The sequence below is a fragment of the Argopecten irradians genome, unplaced genomic scaffold (assembly GCF_041381155.1).
Source record: "Argopecten irradians isolate NY unplaced genomic scaffold, Ai_NY scaffold_0877, whole genome shotgun sequence".
Taxonomy (NCBI): domain Eukaryota; kingdom Metazoa; phylum Mollusca; class Bivalvia; order Pectinida; family Pectinidae; genus Argopecten; species Argopecten irradians.
This window is the reverse complement of record NW_027188344.1, coordinates 1-23,270: the sequence shown is the minus strand read 5'-3', so window position 1 is coordinate 23,270 and position 23,270 is coordinate 1. Positions and strand designations below refer to the sequence as shown.

Here is a 23,270-nt window from a genome sequence, read left to right as displayed (position 1 = left end):
ATTTTAAGTCCGATATAACAGGAACATATCTGTATTATATACTGTGTCTGTTCTATGGGACATTTTATGTCCAAAATAACAGGAACATATGTGTATAATACACTGTTCTATGGACATTTTTGTTCTGTGGTTAGAGTCAAAATCCGTCAATATTTGCAAGAGTCATGGAAATTCTTGTCTTAATTTTAGCTTTAAAATCATACTCCTCTTTAACCCTTGAATGGATGGCAACCAAATTTCGTTTGAATCATTGTTGGGAAAGGGCAATTATATTTTTTATATAAATGAGTTATGTCTGACTTATGACACCGGTGAGTTCTATCAATCCTTGTTACTGTTTCCTTTATTTCTTTGTAATTATATCATACCGTGGACAGCCGGCAACCATCAAGATGCCATCCTTTATGCTTACATTCCGTTAACTCAATTACATTTAAAGCTATCATTCCGGAGTGGTCTTCTGCTTTGGGAACAGTACCTATTGAGTTGATCTCTGATTGTATCAGCATATTATAAATCACATCAGCACAGTATAATTACAGTGTTATAAGGATGTCAAAATTTTCCATGTCAAAAATATAACCAACACTTATATTTGCAAATGCACTTGTTGTAGATATAAAGATAAAATATCAGTTTATTACCATTTTTAACATTTTAAGATGTGTATATCCAGTAGGGCTGTGGATTGTCTAACATGTGGCGATCCGATCCGATCCACGATTCGAGGTTGACGATTCACAGATCGGACCACGAATCACCAGTTAGATACAAGCAAAAGATTCAATTTAAGTCGAAACTGTTTTTATTGATAAATCAATAATGCTCTTATATAATGAAAAATGTTTGATTGATAATAAAACCATTTTTAGCAGTTTTACATTCCTTATCATTAAGCAATAGAGTTACAGGTGAAGTGCAGCAGGATTAAAAAAAATCAAATCATTTGATTTTGAAATGACGTCATCTCAAAAATACTACTGCACATCAATTACGGCATGAAATCATCATGGTAAGGCATAAATAACCATTTGAAAATATTTTCACTGTTACTTTTATTTTGGTCAAATACAGAATAAACATTGAGATTAAGAAAAAAAAATGTTTAAATCTGTAAGAGTTACAATTTAATTTGGTTCTAGGCCTATAGTTTTTATTTTTAATCAAGTGATTTATGATTTTGACTCAATTAGCCTACCTTTCGTTTTTGACATAGGGTTCACATCTACATACTCAGTAGCCTAATGTAATATATTCGTATTTTTACATATTTCCGACCCGTAATGAAAACGAAATCAATTATCATCTTTTACATCTCTAGAATTCAATAATTATGTTTTATCATTATTATTTTATGAAGAATTCACAACACTGCATCGAAGCGTGGATACGAAAATAACATGTTGCTAGCTTTACTTCACGCAGCTCTTGTGTACTTCCGGTCTACTTCAAAGTGAAAACATCGATGATATTCAGATTTTAGTGTACATTCCTTCACGTTTTTGAGCTATGACAGCATTAAAGAAGGTATTATTTTTTGCTTTTGAAAGATCGCGATCCACAAATATAAGGAGTAACGAATACTCGTATCCGATCTTTCTCAATAATTCGTGAATACTCGAGTACTCGGATACTCGTTACAGCCCTAATATCCAGGCAGAGGATAGCTACCATTGACATTCACAAAGTGAAATCTTCAATGCTACAGTGCTACATTGCAAAATGTGGTTACAAGAGAATGATATTTTTGTCTCTGCATAAATAAGTACATAATGATAGCTTACTTCAATGGAAGGATCAACTTCATTAATTTCTGGAGATGAGTTGTCTGAAATAGAATTTTACTGTTTAAATTCAATAGGAAATGCAGGTGCTGTTTAGTCAAAATTTTAAATAAAACAATAAAAGACACTTTTGGATACACATGTCTTCTATGACTGGCATATGGTTGATAATTCTATAACTATCAAGTACTTTCTACGGGGGGTGGAGACGCAACGTCCTGGGTTATGGAAAATGTAGAAATTCATGATGGAACCGGCCGTGGATTCAAAAGAATACAGAGGCCTCACTTGTAATCCAGGTAAATGTATAAAAGAGCGAGTCCAACACGGTAGTTCCTTCCAGTAAGCTGATTTTATAATCAGATAGTTGTTGACATGTTTCGACTCTAAGCGAGTCGTCCTCAGAACAACAATCAATCAATTGTGACGTCATGGATACGCACGTAAACAACAGAAATTGTTGACGTCATAGAGAGTACACAAAATCTAGGCAATGATCTAGATGTACTGGTAAACAGTTTTATATAATAGAATAGTACAATTAGATATTCTAAATATTAGTCCATAATCATTTTATAAAAATAAGTACTGAAAAAGACCAGAAGGTTTATCTAAGAGATATAAGCTAACTAATGTGATTAATTTTGTGTAGAAACATAGAAATAAAATAAAAAAATAATACAATAGTGAAGAGATAAACAAAGTGGCAATGCGAAAAAGCCACTAAAGATGACATTCTAATAAAATTGTCAGTTCCTATCAATATGAAATAAAGGACAAATCCTGTTGTGGGTGTATGCATGGATATTTTGTCCTATCGATAAAACCTTGTACATGGAAGACAAGTTATATATTAATGCATATTGTTAGTTTAGAATGTTTAGACCAGAAGGTTCTGTGGTGTCTTAAGAAAGCAATGTAAGATTCCTCGGTACGGAGCCTGATGTTGATGTTGGTTTCTCACTTTGGATAGAAAACCGTTGATCTCCTTGATGATGGATGGAGTAAGATCCGATTGTAGTTCCAAATAGTGGTCTAGGTTGTTCAATTGGCGATTGGCTTCCAAGATGTAGTCATCCCAGCTTTGTACTACAATTGCTCCTCCTTTGTCAGCTGGTTTTATGACTATTTCCGAGTTGTTTTTTAAGTTTAGAAGTGCTTTTCTCTGTGCCGAGGGTATGTTGGTATGTTTAGGTCTTGGCCTTTGGTCCGTTTCGATGTGATATTGGGTAATATTGAGGAACGAATCCAGGTCCTCATTGAGGCCCTTGCGTGGCGTCCAACCTGATGCTGGTCGGAACGGGTTAGTTTTGAGGCGTTCTGAAAAAACAAATGTAACCTTAACCTTCGTTGGAACAATAATACATCACAGTGGATATCAATTTCATGTGTGGGTCCGGGAGTTGGACAAAAAGATAAACATTCGGAAAGAACGCTAAACTCGTGTTTGTTCAAGGTGATATTAGAGAGATTTACAACGGAATTATCTGTAATTTTTTCTGGAGGTTTCAAACGCTTCTTGTATATCTTCTTTTTGATGAAACGCCTGTTTCTTTTCCTGGTTGTGGTATCGCTGTTATGGCTTTTTGGTGATTGTTTGGCATAATCGTTCTCAACGGCAGAAACGGAGGCCGCTATAAGAGAATTGATGTGTTCCTTTTCTTGTTGTGAAGTGTTTGGGTCCAAGAGTGTACAAGCCGAATCTATTTCCGCCTGGACGGCTGTCACCCTGTCCTGCCAAAAGTCTCTGAAAATCAGCTTACTGGAAGGAACTACCGTGTTGGACTCGCTCTTTTATACATTTATCAAGTACATGTACTTTGTAAAATTTCATCCTAAAAGGACATCATAACTAATTTACATTAAGACAAATCTGTATTTTTTTATTAAACAGTTTCAATGCATGGAATGCAACTGAAATATACCTGTATTATCTGTTTCTCACTTTTTGAGAAAAAAAAATCTAGCATTTACCAGAATATGCAATAAGAAATTACCTAGATAATAAACAAGTTAATGACACTGAAAAAATAATACTAACCAAAGGTAGAAGGAAAAATTAACCATTAACATCATCACATTCCGTCAAGTATGTGTTTCACTGACCTGAATATGATGACACCAATGGATGTCTCCAAAACAAAATCTGAAAATAAAAGAGTGTACTTTTAAAATCTAATAGGTTTTTAGAAAATAGAGATAGATGTATATTTCGCTTCAGTTTTTATTATATATGATAGATACTGAGCAATGAAGTAATATAACAATAAACGTTAAGTTTAATGTTGAAAAATTTTTGTTTATATTTTCACAAACCAAGAAAAGTTATGTGGTTAAATAGAATCTTACACACAGACGACTATATGTAATATTGGATACTTATAAAATTATCAGATCTAAGTATTCAACTTATATTCAAGTGAAATATCAGGCAAACTTCCAAAAAAATTTTTTGTCTCTATATAAAAATATTTGAAGGACGAGCGGCGAGGTAGGTAGAGTACTCGACTGGTTGTATTGGTGAGCTCCGAGATCTCTACTCGGATTAAATTCACGAAGACCAACGATGCGGGGGGGGGGGTTTCAGTTTGGGGTTTATTGAATTGGTGCGGATGATACAAGGCGCTAATACTGTCACAAAGTGTTATTAGGCGATGGGCATGTCTTGACAAGTTTCTGAGTAAGAACAGAGTGCAGGTTGTATAGTGTGGATTAAAGGGACACTTTACATGCAAAGTCCATTTAAGGCGATAGATCAATAATGGCCACAAACTAGTTTACAGAATTAAGTAAAAGAAGTTACCATCAAGAGGAAATCATCCAACATTTGGCTATGTCCCAAAACAATGCAGATTGAAAGCTCGAGGCGAGCAAGCTGGCGTCCGCAAGAAGTCAATGAAATATAACTCCAGCACACTCAAACGATCCTCCAAAATTGTTTGAACCTATGGCCGTTTTCATGAGAACATTACGACTTGTAGTTATGCCTTCAAAACAAATTCTTAGTGGATGCAGCAGATGGCTAGAACCGTCACAGTCTCAATTTGATTGGGTGTAGAGTGTGTTTAACAGAGATTGTATTTAAGGGTTTTGTAATTTATACAAAATTTGATAGGTGACATAAAATTCAGTAGAATTCTCTTACAAATTACACAGACATAGAACCGGATTCAGACCATAGTGTGAATTTGAATTTGAAGCATCTTATGTATATTATATCCTAGTTCATATAGAATAAATATTGGCTTTGTATCATGGTGGTCGGATGTGAGCGAGAAAAAAACAATGGAGCAATAAGTACGTATTGAAAAAAAGGCTCCATCATAGAACGCTGGTGGGAGTTGAGAGTTCACGTTGGAGTGAATCTTTGTAATTGGAATAATTATTAACAATCTGGACACTCTGACATTTAATATCTTAGATTTGTCATTATTAATGAGGAGGAATGCAAATTCACTGCGGTAGTTAAGAAGAAATCTCTGTTATCTTACATGAATAGAATATACAAGATGGGACACATCACAACTCTTGCGACTGGTATGATCTGGTTTCTGCGTTCCGAAAAGTCCATCAAAATAGAATGAATGATGGAAATTGATTAATCTGATAGAAAACAATCCATCCTTTGGTTTCATTTATATGGCCATTTCGAAGATAGGGGCATGTCCTCGATGTTTAGGAGCTGACGTGGGAACGCGAGGAATGCGGAACTATACATTCGTCCTGTATTATGGCTAGTGAGAAGTCTTTGGTGTACCAGGCGAATGAAAATGGCAAATAACTAAAACCCAATAACACAAGTTATGTATGGGTATGTATAATAATGTTTTAAGGTGTGGTGGGCAAGTTGTAGGAGCCTCAACATGAGTAATGGAGAAATGTGTGCGGTAGGTTTTAGGAGGGTTGAGTATTATATATTATCATTATGCAATATTCAGGGGGGAGAGTTGGGTAGGGGTGAGGGGAGTTGTAGTAGACAGTGGTCTCAACGTGGGTCGAGGGGGTAAGATTTCTGATAGCTTAAGGGTAGGCGTGTCAAGCTTCTAGTTGTAAGGGGCTATTTCCGAGTGTTTGTACAGCTTAATCGAATTCTATTTATATGGTTGCCGGTGAAGACTGTATGGAGACAATATCTCTGTATCTGCAGTGGGCGGGCTGTACAAAAGAGTGAAGTTAGTTTGTGTTAGACGGCTTTTTTTCCGGCCGTGGTAGCACATATCATTTCCTATTTTAAATCACTATCTTGTCATAGAAGGTTCTGCATGGAATTGTAGACCAAATTTGCCAGCAAAACTATCGCTTAGTGAGGTGAAGGGGAAGAGAGTTTGTATAAATTTCTGTCTCGGACCCTCCCCTGGTGATCACGGTAGGGGCAGTTGTGGAAGGCGGGGCACTTGAGTGGGGAGTAATTAAAGAGTTGAAGACTACCTGTTTCAGACATGTATAGGAGAAGGGGGGTAGATTTAGTCGTGTTAACTGTAGATTTAGAGATACGCGATTTCTAGTGTATGCAGTCTACAATCCCATGAGGATGCGGTGAGTGCAGGCCCTCTGGGCCTCTTGTGTGATGTTAATACAACGCGGAACTAGCGGAGTTGTATCATTGCTATCTCTCCGGTTTTTTACTTATGATGTTGTAAGGACTTGTGTAAGGACATGTGTCCTCTACAATGACCATCTAAGTGGGTTGACCGTCTTTGTAACCATATTCATTCAATATAACTTTCCATTCTTTGCCCATATGTAAATTTCAGCGCCCTATGTCATTGAAGTAATGAGATCCGTTGTGTGTTGGGGTACCATCGGCAATCAGAACAGTCCCCATTGGGAAGGGGGGGGACGTTTGGGCCGATTTCTGATTGTGTGTGGCAAGAAATAGCACAGAGTTGAGTTCTTAGAATACACAGTGGGTAGATTAATATCATACACAAGAAACACAGCCCTCTAGGTCCAATGTTTGCTTGCTGGTGAATCCCTCTGTCCAACTTACATATTCCTCATTGTTAAAGATAAAATCCCCAAATTTTGACCTTACTAACTAAACTGCTTATAGAACATAAGGAGTTTATGAAAGAATGGCCCTTTCTTTCTGTGAACCTTAAAAATAATGTTTTTAAAATATCGTTGATTAATACGAGAACTGGAGGTAAAAGGCACACGAATTTAATAAGGCAGCCCTCATGTTGTGCACTGTTGTATAAACCAAATAAGTGTATGTTCAACATAAGAAACAAGGAGTCAGAAAAAGGATAAACACTCATTATAATGAAGACTATTTGTTTTCTTTAGTAATTTTTGTGGTAGGTGAGACTAGATTAAATTAAGAAAAATGTAAAAACAAAACATATGTATTTTTCTTCTGTGATTCAGTTGAATGTTCTTGAAATAATATCCATATAATAAGGTTTATAATATATTGATTTTTGGAAAATGCATTTGATTTTCAATCTAATTTTTCTGTTGCGTTTGTATTTGCAGTACTTTTGATTATTCTTATCCTATGAGATCACATGCAGAATATACTGGGGTGTGTTGCATGTCTGTGTTGTCTATAACCTTAGACAGTGACCTCAAAGTGAGTGTAATTGTCAGAGAGAGAAAAAGGTCTTGGTAGGGACTGTCTTGGGGTCAGGTTTCACGTGGATATGCTATAACATCCAATGTATGTTGACACATCAAAAGCATGTCCAAAGTGTCTGTTAAACAAAATTCACTTATTTAAGTGAAATAAAGTTTTAAGAGTAATTTTGGTCAAAATATTGAGATCAGATGATGAAGTTAAATTAAAAGTCTAACTTACAGGTTCATGTGAAACAGGCTGTGGGGGGGCGAGGTAGGGGGTATCGCTCAAGCTAGCTTTCGTTATACGTGGGGATACCTCGGTAAGCAAAATAGCAAATTTTATGGACGCAAGGGGACCTTTTAGGGTTTTTGTTCCTTGTTGCCTTTCAGAAGGGTGAATTTTTTTAGAAATCGTATTTTCCTTTGCGTTATGGTGTCTGATTTTTTTAAGTAATCAGGTGCTTCTTAATGTGTGACTGAAATGCAATATCAGAGAAATATACATAAATATCAAATGTAATTTTTGTGATAATAACCATGATATAAGGAGAATCTCAATTGGGCACTTTTCTGAGTTCATTCTTCCATTTATGATTGTCAAGCCTACTTATGAAGTTTCTCAGAGATATTAATGATTTATTGTACAACCATGCCGTAATTTTATGAATTTCCCTCAAGACTCAATTGGCACTTTTAAATTCTGTTTTTTTCATTTTCTTCCATTTAGTGGATTCAATTTTATACACACTTTTATTTGAATATTGTTTCTTTCAAAGTGTCTGTATTGTTTTTTTCTTTTATATTTTTGTTAAATATTCATAATTCAAAACTGATAAAAAGTATGAAAAATAAGTGCCAATTGGTTTTCTGCCCTTTTGATTTAACCATTATATTAATTGCCGCCTGGCTTCATCAGTTGAGAGGCATATAAACCACATAAGGTGTTTTTGATATATGAAACACGTACATGTATGTTTTTTCAGAACTTCCTGTAGAATTGAAATGTCGCCATAGAACAGACGATGTATTATACACATTTGTCCTGTTACATTGGACAAAAAATGTCACATAGAAACCAGACAGTGTATTATACACATATTGCTCCCGGTTATATTGGACATAAATTGTTCCCATAGAACAGGACTAATGTTAGATGTCTAGAGTATACTGTATCATAGTATTCCTGTTATATCAGACATAAAAGGGTCCCATAGAACAGTACAATGATATTAAACAGGTATGTTCCTGTACCATGTTGTATCACACATAAAAATGTCCGCCGGTAGAACAGGACTATGTCATATACATATGTTTCCTGTTATGTAGTCGGACATAAAATGTCCCGGCTAAGTAGCAGATCATAGAAGAACAGCCTCAATGGCGCCCAGTCTATATTTTTATTTAAGTGGAAAGCCCCTGTTTTGAACCCATGCATAAAAAATAAAGAATCAAATATATTTTGAAAATTGGTGAATCCGCATAAGGAGGGTTTAATTTAAGTTTTCATTTTTTTAAAGAATAAACATAACTAGAAAGAACGGTTAGAGATGATACAATTTTTTGGCTACTCCGGAAGTGCGTCTTGACCGGGGTAAATGCTTGAGCTTTACTTGAAGGAAAATCAATGGCGCGGGTTCAGGCAAAAAATATTGAAAAAATCCACAACAACGTGACCTATGAAATTGGAAATGCTCAATTGTTAATGGCAGGTCTTAATAAAAAATTTGTGTACAAATTTGGGCGGGATAATTATGAAAGACTTTTGCATTTTTAGCCCAACCATTATCAGATGGTGGGCTATTCAATTGCACACGGAGTGCCATGCAGATTTTTAGACTGATCGGATAAAAACAATATGGCCACCCCCCCCCCCCCCAGGCAACCATCTTGGATATTGATAGTTTAAAGTTATTGGAAAAAGCAGAGAAAAGAAGTTTTAACAGTTTTGAAAAAGCAGAAAAAAGGAAGTTTCAAGTTGACGAAAAGCAGGAAAAAGAAGTTTTAACAAGGGACGGATATTGAAAAGCAGAAAAAAAAATTACACAAGTTTGAAAAGCAGAGAAAAAGATCTCTCATAGTTGTCATACATAGAGTCAATCTGTTGGTTGTGCGCCAAGATCCGTCAGGTTGGGATTTCTTGTTAATTTATAAAGTAAAATTTTGATAGATGAAAAAAAACATTTGTTTGAGTGTATGTACCATCTTTTTAAATCTAAAGCAAAACTTTGTTTTGATAGTAAATAACTTAAATAGTTTAAATAAGGATTTGTCCCTGAACAGAACTGGAATAAATGAAACCCTAGCTTGTCTTGTCCTTTCATAATCCATTTAGTGAAAATGATACTTAATCAATTGGTAATTGATTAAAATTCTGATTGGCCATAGAACTTGAATTTTTTTTTTTTTTAAATATTAAAAAAAACGTATTGATTATATAAAGGTAATAAATAAATCTCTTGAAAATATGAATAATGAATTAGACTATAATAGATCTGCTGTAATACAAATAATGAATTATCTGTATTAAATCTCTATAATTAATGTAATGAGTTTATTGCAGCCAGCAGTGATAAGAAAGCTGAGACGTTGGACTTGGTACTGGACCCACAGTTCCAATTTGTAGCAGTATAAGATCTTAAGTTTTGATAGGAAGATATTTGGGGGACAGCTGAGTAGCTCACACATCCTCGACACTCCAGGGGCCTACTATCACTATCATTATTACACTACTCTTAGACAGCGTTGTAGGGGACCGACTAGATTTTAACACGGTGTTTGGTCATTACGCATGTACATCAAAAGAATTAATGGTACACTGTGGTTGTCTTTTCATATTACAGAGTTGTCTGCCCTTGTGGTTAGGTATTGATTGTGACGTCATGTGTTTGTGAGCATAAAAGCTCATACTCTTCAGAGAAAACAATGAGACACAATTCACGGGTGGGTCTCAAAACAATCGTTCACAAATGGATACCTACTATGCAAGGAAGATAACCCTTTGTACTAGTGCAACGAAAGGATAGTGATAGTAACCCCTGGGGTTGTCGAGGTGGGGACAGCTCATTGTAAATCATTTTCCCTGTACGGTAGAGATGCATATTATGGCATTGCCGGCCTGTCAATATAGCTGTTGAAATTGAAGTTACCTTGGCTTAAAGGATATTTTTGTAGTCAAAATTTTTTTTTGATAATATATCGGGATATTATATGCATTTTTGGACAGATATTTTAAATGAACGCGTTCATCAATTGGAAATATCTGTCCAAAAAAATGCGAGTTGTTACCCACAAGTAAACAAACAAAAAATAAAAAATCATTCTACTTTTATTTACATTTTCTGCTTTTTCATTTAAATGTTCCGGTAAAAAAAAAAAAACATCTTTTTTTTTAGATATGAATGACGATTGAGATGGGTGTCTAACAGCCAGTCAATAATTGGAATGTGCGGGACAGCTGTCTCCAGATTTTGCGGGAAATGGTTGTCAAGTTTTAGAGAGTGACACAAAGTATAGTTCCACAATAACTTTTTTAGCGATTTATTTTTATTCTATTAGTACAATATTTCATAAATATTATATTTTTTTATACCATAAATTGTAGATTCCCATTGTATTAAAAATCGAAGCGATTTATCAATACAGATAAATCTGACATAATCGGGAGGGGGGGGGGGTGATGCGCATTGTGAGGCATGAGGGCTTGACCAAGTCAGTGATCCGGGACAAACCAAAGGCAATAGATTCAAAGGGGCATGTCAGTGGTGTCAAGGTTTTGAAAATGTAAAGTTTACATATACGGCGTGAAAAGACTGGGGGAGTGCGCGCCAGGAAACGCCCCCTGCTTGAAAAGAGGGTATGATTGACGTAGTGTTGGCAAATGAATGATGGGCTAAATGGATACGTCGTAAGGCTCAGTCGCACGTGTGAATAACTGGTTTTCAGAGAGAGTGGTAGGGGGGTTTGAGATTTCTGGAAAATGTGGCAAGTAGCAGTGCTAAAAGCCGTTGATGATTGGATGAGAACGCAGTGGTGAGTTGATGGACGTAGAAACAGTTTGAAGATGGAACGAGATAACCGTTGCATGTGGTCCGAGATCATTACCCTGTGCCAGTGTAGATAATGTTGTCGACAAAGCTTTCTTTTGGTCACTAGAAAACGATCTCTGCTATATATGATCTGATAGAAGCCTCATTACGATGACCGGACATGAACATGATACTGCGGGTGGAGAAATCACTTTCCGACATCGCATGTATTGAGGTGGCACGTAAACAATGTGCCGTGTATTTTTTTGTCAAGGCCGGCACCTTTACAAATATCGGCCATAAAGTTGGAGATTGAAATGTACGTTGAGCGAGCATTTTATCGCTGTACCACAGAACATCTGGACGCGAATCAGCTGTGTGTTTGTTGAAATTATCACTTTGGGATCTGTTTTACTGATTAGTTCTGATTTCACGGGGCAATTCGCTTTGTACATGTCGCATTTTTTACATTTGCGTTTAAGTTTGGACTGAAAAAAGATGCTTGATTACACACACCTCCTTGGAAATTTTTTTGTTTTAATTTTGATGGAAATGTGTGGCGTATTCTCCGTTTTAAATCTAAAGCAAAACTTCACTTTTGTCAAACATGAAAACATGTGAGGATTCTTGTTAATATTTAAGTACAATTTGATAGTGAAAAAAAAACATTTTGTTTGAGTGATGTTACCATTCTTTTTAAATCTAAAGCAAAACTTGTTTTGAGAATAAATGAAACCCTAGCATTTTTTTTTTTTAAATATGGTTACTGATCGAAGAATTATCTGTATGTTACAAATGCTGACGTTGGACGGTATGAAACATGTTGATAAATTGTTACTGTTTGGTCATTACTGCGTGGTAAAGTTTGCTTTTCAATGAGTATCACTTTCCGGACAATGTGCACGTTGATGTCATCAGTTGAAGATAACCCCTGACGACATAGTTGGACGAGTGGAAATGCTCCATGTTTGTGCCAAATGCATGTCACTATTGCCAAATGACTGGATAGTGTGTCATTACACAAGTACACGGCCACTGACGGACATGGATCTGCGAGTTGGAAAATCACTTTCCGAAATCGCATGTTGTATTTTTAAGAAGGTACATGGCACGTAACAGTCACTTGAAAAGTGTTGCGGTAAAAAAAAATCTTTTTTTCGATTCCTTATACGAATTTAATGTCAAATAGGCCGGCACCTTTACAAATATCGGGATGCCATAGACTTTGGAAAATGGCTACGTTGAAACCCCATAATGATCGATGCAGTTTTTTTGAATCGCTGTACCACAGAACAAATGGACTGCGAAATCAGCTGTTTAATGTGTTTGTTGAAAAGTTTTTCCAGCTTTGGATCTGTTTTACTGATTAGTGTCCTGAGAAGTTTCACGGGGCAATTCGCTGTACCTGTCGCATACATGCGTTTGTCTGACTGTGCTTCCACATTACACACACCTCCTTGGAAATTTTTTTGTTTTATTTCATAAGTTAGTGTGGCGTATTCTCCGTTTTCGTCAGATTTAAAACAAAAACTGTCAACACGGAGTTGGTGATGGAACTCGACACCCCTGGAAACGAAGTGTATTGCCAGGGAATACCACACGGCTTGACGGAGGACCACAGGAGAGGAAAGTGCGCCATGTTCAAGGTAAGACGATATTTGTCTTAGGTGGTCTTGGGATATGATTTCTTTGTGTGCTGTTGGTCTGGACATTCCCGATACCATTCTGTCTGTAAAAAGTCCATTCAAAGTTTTGTTGGACTGCTTAATAGCTTTATCTCTAACGATATCGATCGATATCTCTGCCCAGATCTTGTAATTTCCTGTTAATAGCTGCCCTGAGATTTTTTAGAGAGTTTTTGTGATATTCCCCGGCATGTTGAGGGGCAAGTCCCATCTTTTCCTCGCGTTGTTGAACGTTCGCGAGAATTTTGTTCAAAGCATCTTCTTCAACAGTGGCCAAATCAAGTTCATTGCCATACACTTCAACATGCCATTCTGAAAGAGAATATGACATGTGATTAGTCCGACTTTCATCTGGACCTACCACCCAATCTTTGACATTTTGACAGGTGGTTAACACTGGGGCGCGTAATGTCATTACAATCTCAATTAATGTGTTTACTGTTTGGTGATTTATAGAAGCATAATAACTACACATCTGAAGCAACAACGAAGTTTTCAATCGTGTATTGATGGAATGATTGTGGAATGCTATATTGACTTTAAGCATTTCCTTTTATTTCGTCACTATTGTATCTTTTTACAATGTTGTATACGATTTGAATAAATTCACCATTTGGATTTCAACATGTACTGTAGGCCTATTGAAGTATAGTACGAAATTATACTGTATTTTTTTAGTTTCATTGGTAGATCTAGTGATAAATAAGTCGCAGTATTTAATTCTGAAAATATTGTGCACAAATAGACAGTCTAGATGTTGTTATTAATTACCTTGGAACAGTTTTACACCCCACGCTGTGTTCTTTTTCGTCGCCTTGCTTTGGTTGCTTTCTTTGTAGTCCTTTATTTGTTTTTCGGATACAGTTTTGAATCTAGATGTTTTACTAGGTTTGTCACTCACAGAACTACCGGTAAGTGTGGTTAATTCCGACTCTTGCTTTGGCATACTAGTGTCTCTAAATGTAGACGAACTTAAGCTTGTTGAGGGCATCTCTGGGGGAGGGAGGTCGGGATCGGCTGGACTTTTTAGTGCTTCGGAAATGGATTGAAGTTCAACCTCGGATAACATGGAACCCGCTAGCAACACTCCCACATCAATCGATTCCAGTAACGTGTCCATGTCTTCACCATCTGAACAAACAAATCCGTCGTCGTTTTGTTCATTTAAAGAAACCTGAAAGTTTCCATATGAATACATAGCCTTTTCCATGTTGAATTCCTCGGAGCTCGAGTCGGATGACATCGTTGACTGATACTTTTAGCAGACGACGATATTGATGACCATGAACAAATCGGTATTATTATTTATTTAATTTTTGAACAAATATCGAAACGGAAAATACGGACAAAAACTATGATGATAATATATTTCGTGCCTAAAAAAAAAAAAGAAATTGACAATACTGTGTATTAATAAATAATATGCCATTTTTAATTGAGCTGTGAAAGCGCAAAGTATCTGTACATTATCAAAAATTAAACAAAGGAATTATGGGTCTGTAGATGTGTATATGATAGAATTGGCAACATGCCAAGTTTTGTTGCTGTCGCTGTCAACAATGTATTCTTGCGCTGCAAGGCTCTGCGGTTACGCAAGTGTAAACACTATATCGCACAGTTGGTAAGGTTTATATAACCAGGAGAGAAAACTGAAATTTCGTATAAAATTATTGCTTAATATTCTATATAATCAGCAAGTATAAGTGCCAGATTTAAAATTCGATTATTTAAACTTTATTGCTAAAATCCTGGCTATATACTAATCAACATCTATATGATTCTATCGAGCTCCGCTATACAATAAGCGTCAGAGACTCGTTCTATCCAATGTGGCTTCTCGACCATTAAATAATTATTTATTACAGTAGTATTTAACAATCAAAATTATTATGATCTCTCATTGTCTGGATCCCGTTGTCTGGTTAGATCCTGTTTGAATATTAATAATCGAGATTTAGACTAGTATAATACTGACAGAGCTCATATATTTATATGGATACGATGTTTCTGGTTTAATAAATGAACATTTATCATCTAATTGTCAAAAAGCAACCACATAAAGTGTTACTTCATACTAAAAGCGCGATCTATGTGACAAGTTTTCTCATATTATTGCTATCAAGGCATATGGGATGAAACAATACCACTACTCTACACAGGTATTGTATAACTAAACTATAATAACTCAGTCAGACTATTAAAATAAGTATATTTTGTTGTAGTAATGCTGTAAATGTAACCCGTTCTTTGTGTATTGACTATAGATTATTCACCAGTGAATACCTTAGAAATTACCGAACTCTATAAATTTCATTGTAATAAAAACAATACACCAAGATTCTGTTAATTACAGAACTTAACTGAAAGAATTTTCAAGATTAAACCTTTAGTTGAAATATTTCATTGTTAGGTCATATTTTTTGTTGCTGAATGATTCAGCTTGTTAAACATGTTTTACATGACATCCCACATAATACATATTCCTAGGGGTACACATGTATGATAACGGATATTTTTATTTCCTTTTTCTTTCAAATCTACATTTTAAATGTAGGTGTCAATAAAAACATTTCACACTTGTAGATGTACGGGGCCTTCCAATAATTCAAATAACAATGCATATTTAATGGGTCTCCTAACCTGCTTGACAAGTAAAACAATAGGATAAATAACCAACATAGTAAACCAAATAGCAAATTGCCCGTGACTAGGTAATTACAGATGAGTTTTCATGAATGAGTGTGCCGTACAGGTAAATACACATCCTGGTCCAGGTCATTATATGTAACCATACTAAACAAAGGAATGGCTTAATTATATATCTATATCAGTGTATCTACTCATTATTTTTTTTCGTTGTGTTTTAGCTTATCTCAATATATTTTTATCTTTTATGATATTAAAAAAAATAAATTCTAGGTTCTACCACATGTTGAAACATATTACACTGGTTATTTAATATATCTCATTTCTCTCGGTTAACAACACACAATACAATGCTTGTGATGATCAATCATCAGTTGTGTACCAAGGACTTATAAAATCATCTCATAAAACTCCTTGGTGTGTAAGTACGTCAAGCGTCATTTACAATTCATTTCTAGCATAAACAGAAATTATCATTTTTGACTGCACAAATCCTTTTAATATCAATTGGTTCAACAGTAATGAATTTTCCTTTGTTATCTTGTTTTAGTATAATTCTAAAAAGTTAAAGTTGGAAAACAAAAGATACAAAAAAAAAACATCATTTGTTACAAATTTCATACCTAGTATTTGATTTTTATCAAAAGACGTTTTTCTAATGCAAAAAATTTTTGCTCTGTTTTCAGAGAGGTGGATATCGGTACGTTGAAAGCCTGCACAATAAATGTCCATCTTGTACAATAGGGGGAACAAAATAAATAAAGAAAAACTCAATAGAAATAGACGTGGTTTTTCATTTTAAAAGTACATGTTGTCATAACCCAGCATAACCTGTTTTACACTAAAAAGTTTGAATGACAACTAAATCAGCTCATTTTCTTCTATTTGTGTGCAATGTAATTCACAGTAATATCTTTTCCCCAATTTGGGAAGTTCAATATAACAGTCGTTCTGGTTTGAACTTTTGAAAAAGGAAACTACAGGTACAAGGCTTGGCCAGGTCCTGGGTCATGATCACCGAGTTTATGTACATTTTAGGAGACCCCAGAATTCCTATATGAAAGTACATCAAAATCTCTCCCAAGATGTTCATATACAACTGTGCAACTGCATTCTGATTTGTTGCACATTGGGATGCATGTGGGGGACTATGTAATGGTCATTGGTGTCCATTACAATGAGTACTTGTTTATTTTGATGGCTTCATTCAAGGTCACAAGAGACAAAGCAGTTAGCACTGAAAGTTTGTAAGGAGACCAAAAAACCTGTCAGGCTGCCATCTTGAATTGTGATAGTTCTGAGTTATGTTACTGCTATTTCTCAGAAATTAAAAAACATGGCTGTGATGTCATCTATTGTTATAGCTTGAGGTATAGTCGGAGCAAAATCTACTATTATCACGTACTACTGTGGAAATAGTTACCTTTTGCTGTGGAAAAGTGTGTGTGAACTATTCTTTGTGAACTATCCACGGGAAAAGGTAACTATTCCACAGTTGAAGGTAAAATGTAGAGACTGATGAACAAATCTTATGAGCATGTAGTCAGAAATACATCATCCTCATTCATTAAATCCTTGGAGATATGTGATTAAAGATTAACCCAGGTGTTTGTCAACATTGTTGTAATGTACCTGTATTTGTGAACTTATTTTCATTATTCTCATCACAATCATTCCGAAATTAATTTCATCAGTTCTTTCTCACCACTATTGTATCCATAACCCAGAGTAATAATTCACTTGAACCATCCAGAAGAGGGAAGATTAAAAAACATTTGTACAGGTATTTTTTATAGTTAGATGACTATATCTAGTATTTCTAAGGCATGAGCCTTATTTTCATAGATTGTCAAAATCTTCAGTTTTCCTGCTACCATAGAATAGACAGTGTTATTATACAGAAATGTTCCTGTTATATCGGACATAAAAATGTCCCATAGTAATAGACAGTGTATTATACTAGATATGTTCCTGTTAATATCGGACATAAAATGTCCCATAGAACAGACAGTGGTATTATATACACATATGTTCCTGTTATGTCGGATATTCAATGTCCCGTAGAACAGACCTATATATTATACATATCTAGCTGACAAAGAGAACCCTATTGATTAAGTTTCACAGATATTACTAGTTGTTTATATTTTATTACAAACGTCTGCAATTTTTATGATTTTCCTCAAGACTCAATTGGCACTTTTTTAAATTCTTCCATTTATGATTTTAATTGATACAACTTTTATGACTATTGTTTTACTTTCACAGTGTCTATATTGTTTTTTTTCTTTCTTATTTTTGTTAAAATATCATAATTCAAAATTGATAAAAAGTATGAAAAAAGTGCCAATTGTGAGTTTCTGCCCTTTTGATTTAACCATTCTTTAATTTGCCCGGGCTTCATCAGTTTTGAGAGGCATATAAATACATAATGGTTTTTGATATATGAAACACATAAGTTCAGAACATTCTGTAGAACAAAATGTCCCATAGAACAGTGTATTATACACATATGTTCCTGTTATTTTGGACATAAAATGTCCCATAGAACAGACCAGTGTATTATACACATAGTTCCATGTTATATCGTGACATAAAATGTTCCATTAGAACAGATAATGTAATATACATACTGTTCCTGATATATCGGACATAAAATGTCCCATAGAACAGACAGTGTATTATACACATATGTTAGCATGTTATATAAACGGACATAAAATGTCCCATAGAACAGGACAGTGTATTATACAGATATGTTCCTGTTATATCGGACATAAAAGTGTCCCACATAGAACAGACAGTGTATTATACACATATGTTCCCTGTTATAACGGACGTAAACTGTCCCAAGACCAACAGTGTATTATCCAGATATGTTCCTGTTATATCGGACATAAAATGACCCATAGGAACAGACAGTGTATTATATACCATATGTTCTTGTATTAGACAGATTAGAAGGGACATAAAATGTCCCATAGAACAGACAGTGTATTATACAGATTATGTTCCTGTTATATCGGACACAAAAATGTCCCATAGAAAACAGACAGTGTAATATACAGATATGTTCCTGTTATATATCGGACATAAAATGTCCCATAGAACAGACAGTGTATTATACAGATATGTTCCTGTTATATCGGACATAAAATGTCCCATAGAACAGACAGTGTAGTAATACTGATATGTTCCTGTTATATCGGACGTAAAATGTCCCATAGAACAGACAGTGTATTATACACATATATTCCTGTTATATCGGACATAAAATGTCCCATAGAACAGACAGTGTATTATACAGATATGTTCCTGTTATATCGGACATAAAATGTCCCATAGAACAGACAGTGTATTATACACATATGTTCCTGTTATATCGGACATAAAATGTCCCATAGAACAGACAGTGTATTATACACATAGTTCCTTGTTATATCGGGACACAAAATGTCCCATAGAACAAGACAGTGAATTATACACATATGTTCCTGTTATATAGGACATAAAATGTCCCATAGAACAGACAGTGTATTATACAGAGATATGTGTTCGCTGTTATATCAGATATGTTGTCCCATAGAACACGACAGTTATATATATATGTATCCTGATATATCGGACATCAATGTCCCCTAGAACAGACAGTGTATTATACAGATATGTTCCTGTTATATCGGACATAAAATGTCCCATAGAACAGACAGTGTATTATACACATATGTTTCCTGTTATATCGGACATAAAATGTCCCCATAGAACAGACAGTGTATTAGACAGATATGTTCCCTGTTATATCGGACATAAAATGTCCCATAGAACAGACAGTGTATTATACAGATATGTTCCTGTTATATCGGACATAAAATGTCCCATAGAACAGACAGTGTATTATACACATATGTTCCTGTTATATCGGACATAAAAATGTCCCATAGAACAGACAGTGTATTAGACAGATATGTTCCTGTTATATCGGACATAAAATGTCCCATAGAACAGAACAGTGTATTATACAGATATGTTCCTGTTATATCGGACATAAAATGTCCCATAGAACAGACAGTGTATTATACACCATATGTTTTCTGTTATATCGGACATAAAATGTCCCATTAGAACATACAGTGTATTTATACAGATATGTTTCCTGTTTATATCGGACATAAAATGTCCCATAGAACAGACAGTGTATTAATACAGTATAATGTTCCTGTTATATCGGACACAAAATTGTCCCATAGAACAGAGTGAATTATACAGATATGTTCCTGTTATATCGGACCATAAAATGTCCCATTAGAACAGACAGTGATATTAGATACATATGTTCTTGTATATGGACACATAAAATGTCCCCATAGAACAGACAGTGTATTATACAGATATGTTCCTGTTATATCGGACACAAAATGTCCCATAGAACAGACAGTGTATTATACAGATATGTTCCTGTTATATCGGACATAAAATGTCACATAGAACAGACTGTATTATACACCTATGTTCCTGTTTATAATCGGACATAAAAAATGTCCCATAGAACAGGACAGTGTATGTAGACAGATATGTTCCTCTGTTATATCGGACATAAAATGTCCCATAGAACAGACAGTGTATTAGACAGATATGTTCCTGTTATATCGGACATAAAATGTCCCATAGAACAGACGGTGTATTAGACAGATATGTTCCTGTTATATCGGACACCCAAAATGTCCCCATAGAACAGACAGTGTAGTATTATACAGATATGTTCCTGTTATATCGGACATAAAATGTCCCATAGAACAGACAGGGTATTATACACATATGTTCCTGTTATATCGGACATAAAATGTCCCATAGGACAGACAGTGTATTAGACAGATATGTTCCTGTTATATCGGACATAAAATGTCCCATAGAACAGACAGTGCATATTACTGATATGTTCCTGTTATATCGGACATAAAATGTCCCATAGAATAGACAGTATATTATACAGATATGTTCCTGTTATATCGGACATAATATCGGACATAAAATGTTCAACAGAACAGACAGTGTATTATACACACATATGTCCTGTTGTATTGGACATAAAATGTCAATAAATATTTATATGTATTCCTGGCTTTTTTTTCATATCATGATATAGAAAGACTATACATGGCCCTGTTGGTGCACTGGAGTACCGTGAGGATACATATCCAGAATAGTACATACATGTATACACTACTAAGTTACTAACACTTACCGCCGCTTTCTGATTTAAATTCATCGTTATTACTTATTAGGAGGTAGGGAGACTATCAGCCTCCGATAACGGATTGTCCAATAACGGCCATAATCAAGTGTCTGAGTGATTGAGAGTATAAATAGACAAGAGTCTAGCTGACCGGGAGGGACCCATATAATGCCTACGTCACTGTTTTGGGCTCTCTGTTTTATCCCATTTTTTGTCCACTAATATACCTCAATAATTGAGATAATCGGGTGGTCTGAAAATTTGACCTCGATATCGACGGCTTACAGGTTATTCCGGTCGCGTGCGGCACGGAGAGGTTTCTACTCTACACGTGCTAATAAAGCCATATCCAACATAAACTGAGATTATCTTTTTTGACTGCACAAATCCTTTAAGGGAGATGTTAGAAAGAAGAAACTTCAATGAGGAGAAATAGAAAAAATAATATCTCAAATTTTGTCGCCTTTCACATCAAGAAACGGGAACAGCAGGTACAATTCTAACGACATACCTGCAAAGACATGCAGTTCTATAAAGCCAATTCGGATGATAGATAAAATAAAATGATGCCACGGGATAAATAATTTTATCAAATATTCATCCATACCAGACACATCAGAATACATGAAGGTACATATTATAATAAATGTCATATTATCATATGTAAGCGGATAAATATAAGTTTTTGTTTCTTAATGCAACTCTATTATCTGTTGTACTAGTACATACATGTACTTCTTACATATGTTCATTATTGTACTCGAGCTTTGGCAACTCACAAGAACGGAAATTACAATGTTAGAGAGAGCACAACATTTTATAGTTAAATCGATACAGGGATTCGAAAAGAGGACCAGAACGGATATGTGCACATCCTTACTTGGTTGGACCTCTATTGAAGCGTATGTAGACACCAGAAAATTGTTATTTTTTGGAAGATTATGTAGAATGAAACCAACATCTCTTGTTTTTAAAGTTTTTACTCCTAGACTCCTTCTTTTTCGTCTAGGTAGAACATACCAAAAGGTATTTATCCCTGACAAAGTAGAAATATTTAACAAGTTCTCATTATATAAAGAGTTAAAGACATTTTTTGAAAAGCGGGACTTTTAGAAAGAATGTTGTTTGGAAAAAAATAGTTTACAATGCTGTTATGAAATTTGAGGAGCATAATTTTAATGAACATGTGAAAATTGATACAGACTTTAGAAGATTTCGTGAATTACATAACGAATTTAAACCATATATTTTATGGAAGCTAGCGCTTTTGTTCCCCCAGTACAAAGAAATAATACATTATATAATGAAAATATTTATAACTATACGTAGTCTGAATACAATGGAATTATGTCATAAATGTGGGTTTCTGTACACGGACCCTATGACACATTTAGTTCTACAATGTTCATATACCTCTGAGTTGAGAGACCAACTTTGGTGTTGCATAATTAATATCAGTGACATATTGTTTAGTGTATATTTACACTCGCTTACAGATGTACAGATATTTCATATATTGATTGGAGGGAATGTTTCCTTCACTATTAGTGAAGAAGAACTGAATAATTTCAGAATAAAATCTGTTGTCTATGTCAGAGATTTAAATGTAATTATTTAAATCTCTGTCTATGTGTACAAGATGTGTAAATTATATTATGCTTAATCATGTATTAACTGAAAAAGAGGAGTTGATATATTTATAAAGTATAACACTTTAATATGAATTACATACTGTGTCCTTAAAATTATAGAATAGATGTGCGAGCCCGTAACGCCCCGCTGGTACCTGTAGGGCTCTCCCCAACCCTACTGTTAGTTGTATCATTTTGTTATAAATTTCATAAAACAAAAGACTTATGGGTAATGAATAATAATTAAGATAATAAGAAGCATCGGGTTGTACATTTTTTTTCATACAATCCTTTATTTAACGTATACTTTAAATGACTATTTATAAGATATTTTGTATATACTTATACTTGTACTTATATTATTGAACAAACAACTATTCATTAATGCAATGTTTACTTTGTATTACTCTTATAATTAAAAATTCTTTGTATATTTGTGTTTATTATTCATGCTTTTTGTAATCTTCAAATTTGGAGGCAATAAAGAGAATAATAATAATCTGCAAGTTTATGTGCTGCCAGTCTGTAACTAACACACGGGTCCCTATATAGATATAGAAATCTACTTTGTCCCGCATTACTGCTCGTATCCTATTATGTAATCGTGTTCGTTTTGTATGCCTTGATAAAGGGGCAGATCGCCTCGAAAATTTGACAATTTTGTTTTGTCCACACAGTTGGAATTACTTCCTTGTCCCAGATAT

The 23,270-nt window shown here is 34.8% G+C and overlaps 1 pseudogene; it reads right to left on the bottom strand.

The window, feature by feature from the left end:
• Positions 1 to 2,664: 2,664 nt before the first annotated feature.
• LOC138313730 (uncharacterized) lies at positions 2,665 to 14,175 on the bottom strand (annotated as a pseudogene).
• Between the last annotated feature and the right edge of the window lie 9,095 nt (positions 14,176 to 23,270).